The 12880-nt window shown below is 44.3% G+C and overlaps 1 protein-coding gene across 1 annotated transcript in view; it reads right to left on the bottom strand.

Moving 5' to 3' along the window:
* SORCS3 (sortilin related VPS10 domain containing receptor 3) overlaps positions 1 to 12880 on the bottom strand; it is a 564832-nt gene that overhangs the window by 281780 nt on the left and 270172 nt on the right. The gene's annotated exons all lie outside the window — the stretch shown is intronic.

The following is a 12880-nucleotide window of genomic DNA, read 5'->3' as shown; positions in this document are numbered from 1 at the left end:
TGGGATGTCTGAGTTTGGCTTCCCAGATCCCTGGTGTCAATTTCCCATCTTGTCTGACGCACCTACATGAGAAGGTAGTGGTAGTGGCCTCATATCTGGGCTTTGCATGCTGTCCTCGGCAGCCCGTGCCTAGCAGAGCAGAACCCTGGGGATGGACTTTGAAGGGCTGAAGTGAGACACAACTACAACCCCCTTCAGAGGTAAGCAGGACCCAGGGACATTCAGGACAGGGCCAGGCAGGGCTCAGTATCCTGAATTAGTCCGAGAGGAGGACAATGTGCACTTGGGGAAAGCATGCAGCTTATGTACGTGTGTTTTGCTCCTTAATGCCAACCCCATTCTCAGCCCTGCTGGAATTTTTCTATAAGGAGTCCTTTCAACACTCTCACTCATTTTTTCAATGACAAAAATAGCTCTGGTGTCCAGACAAAAGCCGCTTTGTTTTCAGAATGCTTATGCCCAAGGTCTTTAAAAACCTTTATAAAACCCAGCATTGGGTCAGAAAGTGGGCCTTGGTCAGCACTGCCTTTCTCCGAGTCGATGGGGTCGATGTATTACTGCACAGGTCAGTCTCACCGTCCATAAAGGGACAGCACCTCTGTTCGGGGACAGCCTCTGTGCTTCCAGAATCACTGAGCCTCCCTCAAGAGGGAAGCGAATGAGGCTCTTCTCTCTAAATCCCAGCATTTCCTGAGCCTCCTTCTGTCCCAGCTGGAGTATGGGATTGTAAATGGCACCAGCCCTTCTTTCTAGTACCCAGAGAAAAGGGAACAGTTTCCCCAATCTGCATAAACTACAGCAGGCACAGACCTGACTGCTGGTCTCGGCCACAGAACCTTCATTTTTCAGGGCACACCCCCTCCAGCAGTCCTGGCTCGGTCAACAGCACTCTGCCTTCCAGGAGAGACAGAGGAACTCTTTATATGTGAACAAAGGAAAAAGTGATGGGACAGTGAGGATGGGGGTAGCAGATTAGACTAGGTATCGATGCTGAGTTTAATAGGGCACGCCACAGCTTGTCGTGGACCATGAGTCACCATCACCTCTCCCCACCTCCCATGCCAGGCACTGCAGACAGCCCCAACTTGCCACCCCCAGTGGCGAGTTTGGCTTCAGCACAGACTCACGATCCCTGCTGTTCCCACTCCTACATTTGCCTTCCCGTATCCCCTCACCAAAGGAACAGGCCTGGAGCCCAGAGGGAGTGAGGGCCCCTATTTCTCTAGGACTTAGAAATTCCACCTTAAAACTATTAACTCCAAATAAGGAGAGGCTGCTCTGATGCTCTCACTCCCCTGGGCCACATGTGATTGGTTCTTCTGCAGGAGAGGAGGAAGGAAGGATGGTGAGCTGTGTGATCCTGGGAGGTGGGGACACCCTCTGGCAGGGGAAACAGAGAAACCAGGGAGTCACTAAGGCTCCCGACCTGCAGCCAACGTCACATCCAAGCAGGGGATAAGTCCCAGCATTTACAAAGAGTTCTGAGAGCCCTGTCTCCACATCAAAGCCCCTGCGATGGTCTGAGTATGACCAAGTACTTCTCGAATGATTGTGGTTTCTGCTGATAAAGTAGAAACAGGCTGGCTCCACCACAACCACACACACCACTCGGAGAGAAAGGGAGGGACCACAGGGGCCAGGCAGGCAGCAGTGTGGCTGGAACTCAGGGAGCATCTGTGAGGCAGGAGCAGAGGAGGAGGGGGAAGAGGGGGCCCCAGAGGAAGAGACGGAAGACTGGGCAGGAGAGAAGGAACAAACCCCGCAGTCCTCTGTTTGCGACTCTTTATTCTCAGTCTCCTACGGGCATCTTACACCGCCCCACACCCGCTCTGTAGCTAGTAGTATGTAAGGAAATTGTCATCACCACCAAACCTGTCATTCACTGAGCACATGCTGTGTGCCAGTCACTGTGCGAAGCACTTTTATCGATGACCTCATTTGATATTCAACAACATCTGAGAGGTTAAGTACTAATTTTATTCCCATTTCACAGGTAAGGACACTGAAGTTTTCAGAACTCCATCTACTCACTCAAAATAACACTGCTACTACGGAGTAGAGCCTAGAATTAAGGTCTGCCTGAAGCCAGCATGGGGGCTCTTAAAAACCACACCTAATGGCTGCAAAATGGCAACCACTTGAGTCGAAGCCATTCCCATAGTCCCCTAAAGGGTCACCTAAGACCCACAACTTCCCAGTGTGACTAAGGATTCACTGGTCTGAAGACAAAGCACAGCATGGAGCCAACACACTTTTCTTTTTGGTGGATGGGTGTACGTGTGGTTAATATGATTAATATTTTTGAAAAACTCATGTGCTGCTGAACAGAGCATCCATGGCCCCCCTTCTAAATCAAGGTATCTCCTTAGCGTTACAAAATAATTTAATGTAAACTATGTACTAAAGTCAACACACATAGAGTTCACAAATCATAAGGGTACCACATGATGAATTTCCACAGGTGAGTGTGTATTCACTTCCAACGTAAGCAAAAAGAATGTCTAGCAGCCCCCTAGAAACCCACCACGTGTCCCTTCTCATACAAAAGTAACCACTATCCTTTCTTCTATTAGCATTCGTTAGTTTTGACCAATCTGATACATCAACAGAGCTACGCAGTGTGTATTCTTTTTTGTCTTGCTTCTATGGCTCCTCATTCTACGAGATTAATCCATCTTGTTGCTTGCTTATAGCAGTAATTTTTTTCTTTGTCTTTGTTGTATGGTATTCCATTATATAAATATCCCACAATGTATTTGTCCATTTTTTCTGTTGATGGACATTTGAATTGGTTCCAGTTGGTGGCTTTTACGACCATGAACATTACTCTGCATGCCGTGTGGTGCACATATGCATGCATTTCTGTATCATGTACACCTAAGAGTAGAATTGGGTCATAAGCTAAACGTCTGTTCAGATTTAATAGATGCTGACAGTTTTGTAAGGTAGTTGTAACAGTTTCCATTCCTCTCAGCAGTGTATGGAAGTTCCAGTTGCTTCACATCCTTGTCAACACTTGATATTGTCTATTTCTCATTTTCGCTAATATGCTGCCTATATAAAGCATGTCAGAGGGGTTTCATCTTGCATTTCCTGATGACTAATAAAGTTGATCAAGTTTTCATATGTTTATTGGACATTTAGATATCTTCTCTGATGAAATGTCAGTTCAAGTCTTTTGCCCACTTTTCTATTAAGTTGTCAGTTTTGTTTTAGTGATTTTGGGGAGTTCTTTATATATTCCAGATATGAGCTCTCTGTCGCATAAATCTTATGAATACCTTTCCTTATTAAGTGGCTTGTCTTTTCATTCTCTTATGATGCCCTTGTTGAATAGAAGTTATTCAGTTCCGTAAAGTTCAATTAATCAATATTCTCCTAGATGGTCAACATTCTTGTTGGCTATGTAAGAAATCTTTGCCCATCCAGAAGCCATGAAGATAATCTCTTACGTTTTTGTTGGGAAGCTTTATGATTTAAACTTTCACATTTATATCTGTAATCCATCAGGAATGGTTTTGTGTAGAGAGTGAGGTAAGAGTTAAGAATCTTCTTTTAAAAAATAATAGGATATTCAATAGACAAAGTTGCATTTTTTTAAAGAATACTCTTTTTATTACTGCATTTTAATGCTACTTTTGTTATAAATCAAGCAACTACATATATATATATTTCTATTTCATATATATATATGTTTCTGGGCTCTATTCCACTGGTCTATTTTTCTATCTTTGTGCTAATAACATACTGTCTTAATTACTGCAGCTTTAAATAAGGCTTGCTATTCAGCAGTGTAATTCCTCCAGCTTTTTTTCTTTTCAAGATTGTCTTATATATTCTTGGTTCTTCATATTTTTTTATACATTTTAGAATTAGCTTGTCAAATTCCACAGAAAAAGTACACTGGAATTTATATTAGGGTTGTATTGAATTTTTAGATGACTTTGGAGAGAATTAAGATGCTTATAAATATTGAGTCTTTCTATTTATAAGCATGGTTTTTCTCCAATTTATTTAGGTTTCCTTTAATTTCTCTCAGCAATGTATTCTACTCTTCTGTATCAAGGCGTTGCTCTGGGTATTACTCTATTCATTACTTTATTATATTACCCATATATTTATCACGTATCATCCAGTGCTATTATACATAGAACCATTTTACATTTTTTATTTTCCATTTGCTTGTTATCATGACGTATAACTATATATATGTAGACATTGAATCAGTGACCTTGCCATATTCACTTATTAATTCTACTGGTTTATTTACAGACTCTCTTAAATTTTCCACATAGACAACGACGTTATCATTTCCTCCTCTCCAATCCTTATACATTGTATTTCTGTCTTGCCTTTTGCGCTGGATAGAACCTCCATTATAATACTGAAGATAAGAGGTGATAGTAGGCACCTCTATTCAATTCCCAATCCCAGAGGGAAAACATTCAAACTTTCACCATTAAGTGCAATGTTTGCTGTGGATTTTTCTTAAATACACATTTATTCATTATACTAAGAAAGTTCTCTTCTTTTCTAGTTGGCTAAGAGTTATTGGCATGAATGAGTGTTGAGGGTTATCAAATACTTGATCTGCATCAACTGAGATTATCACTCAATTTTCTCCTTTGTTAGGTAATTGTGGAGAATTACATTTAATTTTTAATAGTAAGGTAACCTTGCATCCCTGAAATAAATTCAGCTTGGGTGTGATATATTATACTTTTTATATTTTGATGGCTTGAATTAGCTAATGTTTTGTTAAGGATTTCTGCATCAATGTTCATGAGAAGAATTAATCTGTAATTCTTCTTTCTTTTAATAATTATTCTCAGGTTTTGTTATCAAAGTTACACTGCCCTCACAATGAGCTGGAAAGACTTCCCCATTTTCTATTCTCTAAAGAATTTCTGTAAGATTCCTATTATTTTTCCCCCCAAACATTTGGAAGAATTCACTGCTGAGGCCATCTAGGTCTGGTGACCTCTTGGTGGGAAGACTTTAAATCACAGATTCAGTTTTACTAATAGATACTGGACTGTTAAAATTATCAGTATTCTGAAATGTTCCAATGGTTTCTCTAGAAAAGCCTGGTGTTTGACTCCTAGAAGTCCTCAGAAAATGCTCCAACACGTTCCACTGGTCAGATTCCGTCGGCAGTGATCAGATTCTCCTTCCCCTGTCCTGATCTCTCAGTCATGTCTCCTTGTTGGTCCTCATCCTCTCTCGGCACTGCCTTTCTGATGAATACAAGATGTTTTTATCATTAAAAGAGAAAAAATAATCCCTGTCCTTGCAGCCGGGTGATTTATTGAGAATTTAACAGAGCAGGATAACCTATTAAGACATAACATGGTATCTTCTTTCTCAATGCGCCAGACTCATCAGGCTGTAACAAAAGCTAAGTCCCAATTCCCCACGTAAACCTGTCCAGACAGTCAGCCAGGTCTGGATTTCTAAGCACTGGACTCTCTTTTCCCCCCAAGAGGATGTCACAGCTTTTTTGTTATTGTGTTGCAGAGCCAGAGTGGGAAGAGAAAGAGGCTTGTACTTGGAAGCAAATGCTAAAATTATCTTTGTTTTTTTTTCTCCAAGGCTTAGGCCAGTCCAGGGAGGTTTGCCAGACTGTCTTAAGTTTTGGTGCTCTAGGAAAAGTCCAAGTCCTTAAAGTCTTACTCAGTCACCTTAAGAAGGATTGCAGTTTTCTGAGCCTGATAGGCAGCATCAGAGTGGCAGAAACTCAAACGGGGGGCAGAGGGGCTGTGAGCACCCACTGGATACAGCCTGTGAATGAAGTCCCTGTCCCCGAGAACCCTACAGGAGCTGTGCACAGCCCGATTCAACACAGAGGGAGTAAGGATGGCTCTGGAGGGGGCCATGTCTGAATGGACCAGACAGATACCTGTCAAGGGCCACGTGTAGCAAAGACCATCACCAAATGAGGCTAAAGACGTTCCCACTCTTCCCTGGGTTGTGTAAAATCCAGCATTTTGAGGGAGCTGGAAAGGATGACTGATGTGAAATAGATCAGTGAGTCTAACGACTCAGGGCTTGAGCTCCCAATTTCCTTTTTCCATTTTTCAATAAAAACAAATTTAAAAAAAAACCTTTAAATGTGGCCTATCTTTTATTCTCTGAGGGTTGTGGAGCAAGAGAAATCCATGCCCGCATCTCTTCGGACTTTTTGGAACAAGGTCAGAGTGGAAACCGACCAGGAAATTAAATTTTTGAGTAGGTTTTTGGCGAGGGCAGTCACTTCACAGAGCCTCAGAGACAGTGCGACCTGCTTTGACTTCCATCTGCCCCAGTGGTACGTCTACCCAGAGGCCAGAAAATGTCCTCTAAACCTCCAGTGTGCAGGCCCGATGGGACAGTCCTAAGGATTTTAGGAAGAGTAGCAGCAGGAACAGAATAAGGAGTTTGATGGTTCACCTGCTTTGATTGGGCACTTTCTTGGGTTAGTCTCACCCAGTAACTGCTTATTAGTTACAGCTTAGTTGCAATGAATGTCAACTCAGTGCCCTGCATTGTGTTGCCTGGACAGAGAATGCATGGTTCTGGCCGTAGGGCATTCAGTGTTTAGCAGAGGAGACAGAGACATGAATGGCTGAGCTGTGGGGAAATATATGCTAGGACAAGAGAGAAACAGAATGGTGTAAAAGCACCAAGAAGGGAGTAATCAATTCCACCAAAAATGCCCCCCGCCTTAACTCCTCTCTCTCCCGCCAGCAGAAGGTGCTAAGCTAAGCTCTGGATTCTGGCAGAGGATGCTGGAGAAAGGCTGTAAGCTATCACAGCTGGAAGCCATCATTCCTGTTGCAATGACAGGAGAGGCCAGCACAATGCTCAACACAGAAGTGAGTCCAAGTCGGAGCAGCCAAGCTCAGGTGCCATCTGGACCAGGAAAGCAGACCTGGGAAGCTGGAATTGAAACCAAAAGCAAAAGCCCTCTTGGTGAGTTGGCCATCCACAGGCCTTGCCCAGGGAAAGGCTGAGAACCACCAACAGGTGGCTGGGATCCAGCTACCCTGGAATTGCCTTCAACACCTGCACTCTGGCTTCCCTCCAAGGCAGCAAGGAGAACGCTGTGCTCTGGGAGCACCAAGACACGCACCGGGCTCGAGAATGGGGAAAACTCAGTGTGGGCCCCCAAAGAGCTGGCCATTATCTCTATAGACAGAAATGTTAAAAGATAATGCACAAAGTGGAAGTAACAGTCCATGTGGGAGGAATCCCTGAGCAAGTTGATCAGTAAGGACCTCTTGGAGGTGATGGATAGAATTCAAGTACGTGGAGAGAGACCAGGGAGGGGCATTCCAAGAAGTCACTAGAGCTGAAGCACAGGAGGTGCCAGGGGAGCTAAAAGGAAACACGAGATGTCTGAAACCTACAAGGGGAGAAGAGAGCTCATGCGATGGGGCAGGAGAAACATCTGGTCCAAGTGAGGGGGGAACTTTAACTCCATGCTGTGGAGTTTGGCCTGGACCCTGAAGGCAATGGGCAGTCGCTAGTAGATTTTGAGTAGGATAGGAACTGCATAAAAGCAAATGATCTCACATAGCACCTCTCCCTGAAAAACATCCCTCCCTGACCAATAAAGGCCATTCAATTGGAAGATGTCAAAGCACAGCCTAGTCTCAGGTTATAAATTTACCTGCCAACCACTGAGAGCAGGATCAGCTTGAGAAGGCTTGGTCTCTGCACTACATTTATCTCCCAGTCAAAAATTTAAGGGACTCACAACAGTAGAGAAGGAGGCAAGCTGAGGTTGAATGGGTTCCTGAAGCACAGAAAGCCCTGGAAGTACAGAAAACACATTAAACTGCAGCAAAATCAAAGGGTAGGACTGGAGTTCAAACTCTGCCCATCAGTTACCCTTCACGGGTCCAGCTTCTACCACTTGGCTGGCTTCCATCCCCACTGGTGCTCGAATGCAAACCAGTACTCACTGCTGTGCCTTGTAATTAAAGGTAAAAAGTACACACAAGTGTTGCCAAAGGAGAGCGGCCAAACATGTGGGAAGCATCGTTTGGAAGTGCCCAGTGGTGTGGCAAGGTGCATACAGCAGTGGGATCCTGCCACCACTTTGCTGAGTGACCTTCAGTAACCCCCTGGAGGTGAGAGAGAACTGATTCACCTGCCCTTATTTAAGCAGCCATGGGGACTGGGGGATCATCTGCCTGGAGCTCAGGGGAGGCTTGTCCAACCAAGACCCAAGCTTGACTTGGCTGGTATGGACCGGAGGAAAAGATATTACCAGCTCCATTCACCTTGACTGAGATATTCAATGTTGCTTTGTGTCATGGAAAGTGAAGGTGATGTGAACTCTTGGCCAATCCGAGAGACCTTAAACTGGCTTACAAAATGCACATTCAGTGTTAGTCATTCTCTCAGAAAGGAACTTCTTGAATTTTATAGTGAATGCTTCAAATGGACTTAATATTCAGCTCCCTGGCAGTCAAACTAATGCCCATCTTTTCTAGAATATGCTTAATTGCTAAAGCGAAATTCAACTGCAACAGCAATACGTAAAACATTGATCCACTTGGCAAACTCTAACTCACCTTTTAAGGGCTAGTCAAAAGCGACCTCTGTTCCATATCTTCCCCTGACCACTCTTGGTAGAATTAATCACTCCTCTTCTGTGTTACCAAAGCATTTGATATGCATTTCTATTATAGTATGTTTCCATGGACAGAGACCAAGTCTTGTTCATCTTGGTGACCCCTGTGCCTGGCACCATGTTGACCACAGTGTAAGTCTTCAATAAGTGTTTGCTGAATAGACAGCAAAAGGGGTTGATTTGCCCATAATCCTATGTTCAACAACTAGAATAGCAAACATAATTTATTGTTGAATTCATCTTTGTTTGCCAAGACTTCTGTGTGCTCTTAAGCATAAACCTATCTCCTAGGATCTAGATCCATAAATCCAATTGCCTGAAAGGCTTCACAACCTGGATGTTCCATAATGTCAAACTCAACATGCCCCAACCAAACTGATTATCTTTGGCCCAAACCTGTTCTGTCTCTGTAGTTCAGCCATGTTTTGGTAGTATCCCCAACCCCTACTCCTCAACCCAACCACTCAACTGAAATCCTGAGAACCACCCTAAAATCGTTGGTATTGCGACATCCAAGCAAGCATGAAGTTGAGTTGTTTCCATCTCTCTAGCCCTCCTCAGAGTCAACCTCCCACCACTGCAGAGTCCATGCCCTCAGCATCCCTTGCCTACAGCATCATGTCAGCCACTTTTTTTTTGCTTGCTTTATTTCAAACATACAGTTCTCCAACCTGGTTTTTGTTTTTTCTTATATATAATGAATAGCTTTTCAGATCAACAAATACAATTTTTAATCACTACATAGTGGTCCACCATACTAATATATCTTTTACATTAAAAAATTTTTTTCATTAAAGTATAGTCAGTTTACAATGTTGTGTAATGTATTTTAATTGATTAATAAATCTCTCATGGTTGGGCTTTCAGGTGACTTCTAATCTTTTAAATCATAGTTTTAATAATAATAATAATAATAATTTTATAAGACAATGCATACTGGTCTCTGTTGCCAATATCACCATCCTTCACCCTGTTCCCCAAGTGACCTTTCTAAGAAACAGATTTGAACCAATGACTTCCTACTCCATCTTCTGTTAAGAACACAACAAAACAAAACAAAACAGCCAATGCACTAGCCCAGAGCAGAAGATCCTTACTCTCCTGGACCTTTACCACCTGTCTCTCCTCCTTGGCCACCTTTTCATGTGTTCTGTCACCCCACCCCTGCAGAGATCTTGGGGCTTCCCAAACATAGCTCACATGTCTGCACATCACACATGTTATTTCCTCTGCCTGGAAACACCTCCCCAGCCCAACCCCACTATGAGTCCTCAGTAAACCCCTACTGATGCACTGACTCAGCTTCAGTGAGGTTCGCTCTGAGCCTTCCTGGTCCTGCCATGTAAAGTCACCACTTCCCTCCTCTGTGATCCAGAGCATTCATCACCCTCCTGGACAAGACTCCACGAAATCAAAGGCCAAGGACACAAAACACATGCCAACATATTCAATGGATAAATGATAGACCAGTGGTTCTTGATGATGCAAGCATATTAGAATCATCCAGAGAGCTTTAGAAATTACTAATCCACCCTCGATCCATTATATCAGTGCCTTGGGTGAGGCTTGCACATGGGTATGTTTTAAAGCCCCATGAGGAATACTGAGGGGCAGCCAGAGTTGAGAATCAATGACACTGACTTCAAACCCTTTGAAAGCAGTGATGCGTGCTTTCTAGAACGCAGTAGAGTGCAGTGGGTCAAAGAACGGAATCTGGAGTCAGTCAGCCTGGGTTTAGAACTTAAGTCATCAACTTCTTAGGGAGGCAAATTGCTCAACTTCTCTTGGCCTCAGTTTCCACAGCTGCAAAATGGGGGTAACAGTAGTGCTTAACTCACAAGGGTAAACTGGCTGTTTGGAGGATTAATCATATAACGCACGTAAAGACTTAGCTCTGACCCCAACACACGTTAAGTGTGTTACAGGCTATTATTTCCTACTCCCTCAGAGTTCCCATCAGTGCCCAAAACAAGCCAACACTCACAAGAATCCTTTGGAGATGCCCATGGACCAAGCGCCTGTTCCACTACTTGGTATCTCGGTCAGCTCCCTGCAACTCCAACCAGAAATGTTACAGCTTGCTGCTAAGATCATTACTGGTGAGCACCCCTTCCCAGCCTTGGCTGTTTTCAGAGATAGTGATCAATCAATTTTGACTTCTTCTCCCTTGGTAATCTTAAGGGAAACCACAGTCAGACCTTCTAAACTGGTCATAATTCTGAAGGGAGGATAGAAACCCTGGGCATAAGACTGGAGCATGAGGATGTAGATCTGTCCATCTTCCTGGTAAAGAGCAGCAGAGGAGTAAACCAGCAAACCTCTTCTGGCTGTAAGTCTCAGTAACATACTAGAGGCAGAGATGAAATTAGGACACTTACCAGCACATCTAGAAAAAGTCTGGGAAATTTTTTTTTTTTTGATGCTCTCACTCAAAAGACTCAGTAAAAACACAGTCACTTTAAAAGCTAATGACAGCATACCTGTGCCCAGGCTGTGTGTTAAGCAACACCCAGGGACACAAAAATATATGAAATGTGGTCTCTGCTCTCCAGCCAGGGACAGAACTGAAAAGTTACCCATTATTTTCGTAGCGGGTGATAAAGCCCAGATGTCAAGTTCCAGAAATTATTTCTAAATGGGACTACGCATCAGGAATGCTTAGGAGGTGTTTTGTCTAATAAATATTCCACACCTTCTCCTGACCTGCAGAATCAGGATCTCCAGGGTAAATGAGGTCTGGGATTCAGTATTTTTCAAGTTTCCTGAGGTCATCTGATGCGGTCAACCACAGACCAGCCAGAGAGCTTCAGGAGTTGGGGGCAGAAGTATTATTGGGGATTCGAAAATGAGGGTGAGATACTGGGGTGTCAGGGTAGACTTCCCAGAAGAAGGGAGATTTAAACTGAACTTTGAAAGAGGAGTAAGATTTTGGTAGGTGGAGTGGGCATGCATCAGTGAAAGCCAAGACACAGAGATGGGAAAGACGGCGCACAGGAAAGATGCTAACATTTACATACATGCCTTACATGGCTTATCTCACTGGACTCTCGATGAGGCAGTGAGGCAGGCATTGTTGGTTGCCTAGCCAACAACCATCCACGTCTCTCCTTCCTTCTTCCTAACAGAACCCTTATTCTGTTGAGGTAACCCCTCTGTGTGAGCATGTGCTTGGAGGAGGCTGGGCTCCGATTCTGGCCCCCTGGCCTCCCCAGCCCTGGCACAGGCATGCACATGGAAGGCAATGCTTGGAGCTGTGTGCTTCTGCAAACAGATCCCTCACCCTGAACATGTGTCGTCCCCTACTCTTCTTCCGGACACTGTCATGTCTGGGTGAGATGCTAGAATTTCTGCAGCCATCTTGTTAATTGTCCCAAGGAAACTGGCCTGAGGACAAAGACCAACAGTCTAGACGGTAGAGAAGAAACATGGAAAGACCCTGGTCCTCAACAATGTCATGGGACCAATGAATCAACAATCCAGAACTACCCTACCTTTGGACACCATTGCATAAAGAATCAGTAAATTTCCCAGTAAATTTCAGCCAGTGAAGGCAGAGCTTCCTGAACTCTGTAGAGCCGAAGCATCCCAGCTGATACAGGCAGATACTACGATTCCCATTTTATGCATAACGGCCCGAGAGCCGGAGCATTTAAAACCTGTCCAAGGTCAGAGAACTGATACTGCTGAGCAGGACAAAGAGAAGGCAGGGCAGGGAAGCACGGAATCATGTGATGAACCACACACATGTATAGACTTCTCCCAGGGACACAGGGCCTGTCGTGAAAGTTTCCGAGTAAGGAGTGCCATGATCAAAGTGGTGATGCCTAAAAGTAAACGACAGGTTCTGACTGTTACCAAGCTTTGAGAGGATGACTGGGGTAAGGGTCTGCTTCCGCACCCCTTCCTCTCCCTCCCTCACTTCCAGAGGTTGGTGGACCAGACCCCAAGTACCGGCCCAAACAAAGATTTCAGGGTGAACTCAGCGTGCATGAGTTCCTATGCAAGCAGCCGGGGGACTATAGAGAAACCATCTTTATTGCTGCTCAAGAGGAGAGGGTGACACTGAGTACTTTAAACCATTTACAACTGGCTGACGGTCCAGCCGAGGCAAGACAGGCTCTCCAGACAGCCACGTCACGCAGCTATTAACGTTGAGGGAACCTTCGCCAAGAAATTACTTTTCACAACCTTGTGTCTTGCATCGCCGGCCTCCGCTGAGCTATCGGATGCTGATGCTGTGATTTGGGATCAAGGCAGGGA

This window comes from Camelus dromedarius, chromosome 8 (genome assembly GCF_036321535.1).
Source record: "Camelus dromedarius isolate mCamDro1 chromosome 8, mCamDro1.pat, whole genome shotgun sequence".
NCBI lineage: Eukaryota > Metazoa > Chordata > Mammalia > Artiodactyla > Camelidae > Camelus > Camelus dromedarius.
The sequence above is the reverse complement of the archived record's forward strand: the minus strand, read 5'-3'. Positions and strand labels throughout refer to the sequence as shown.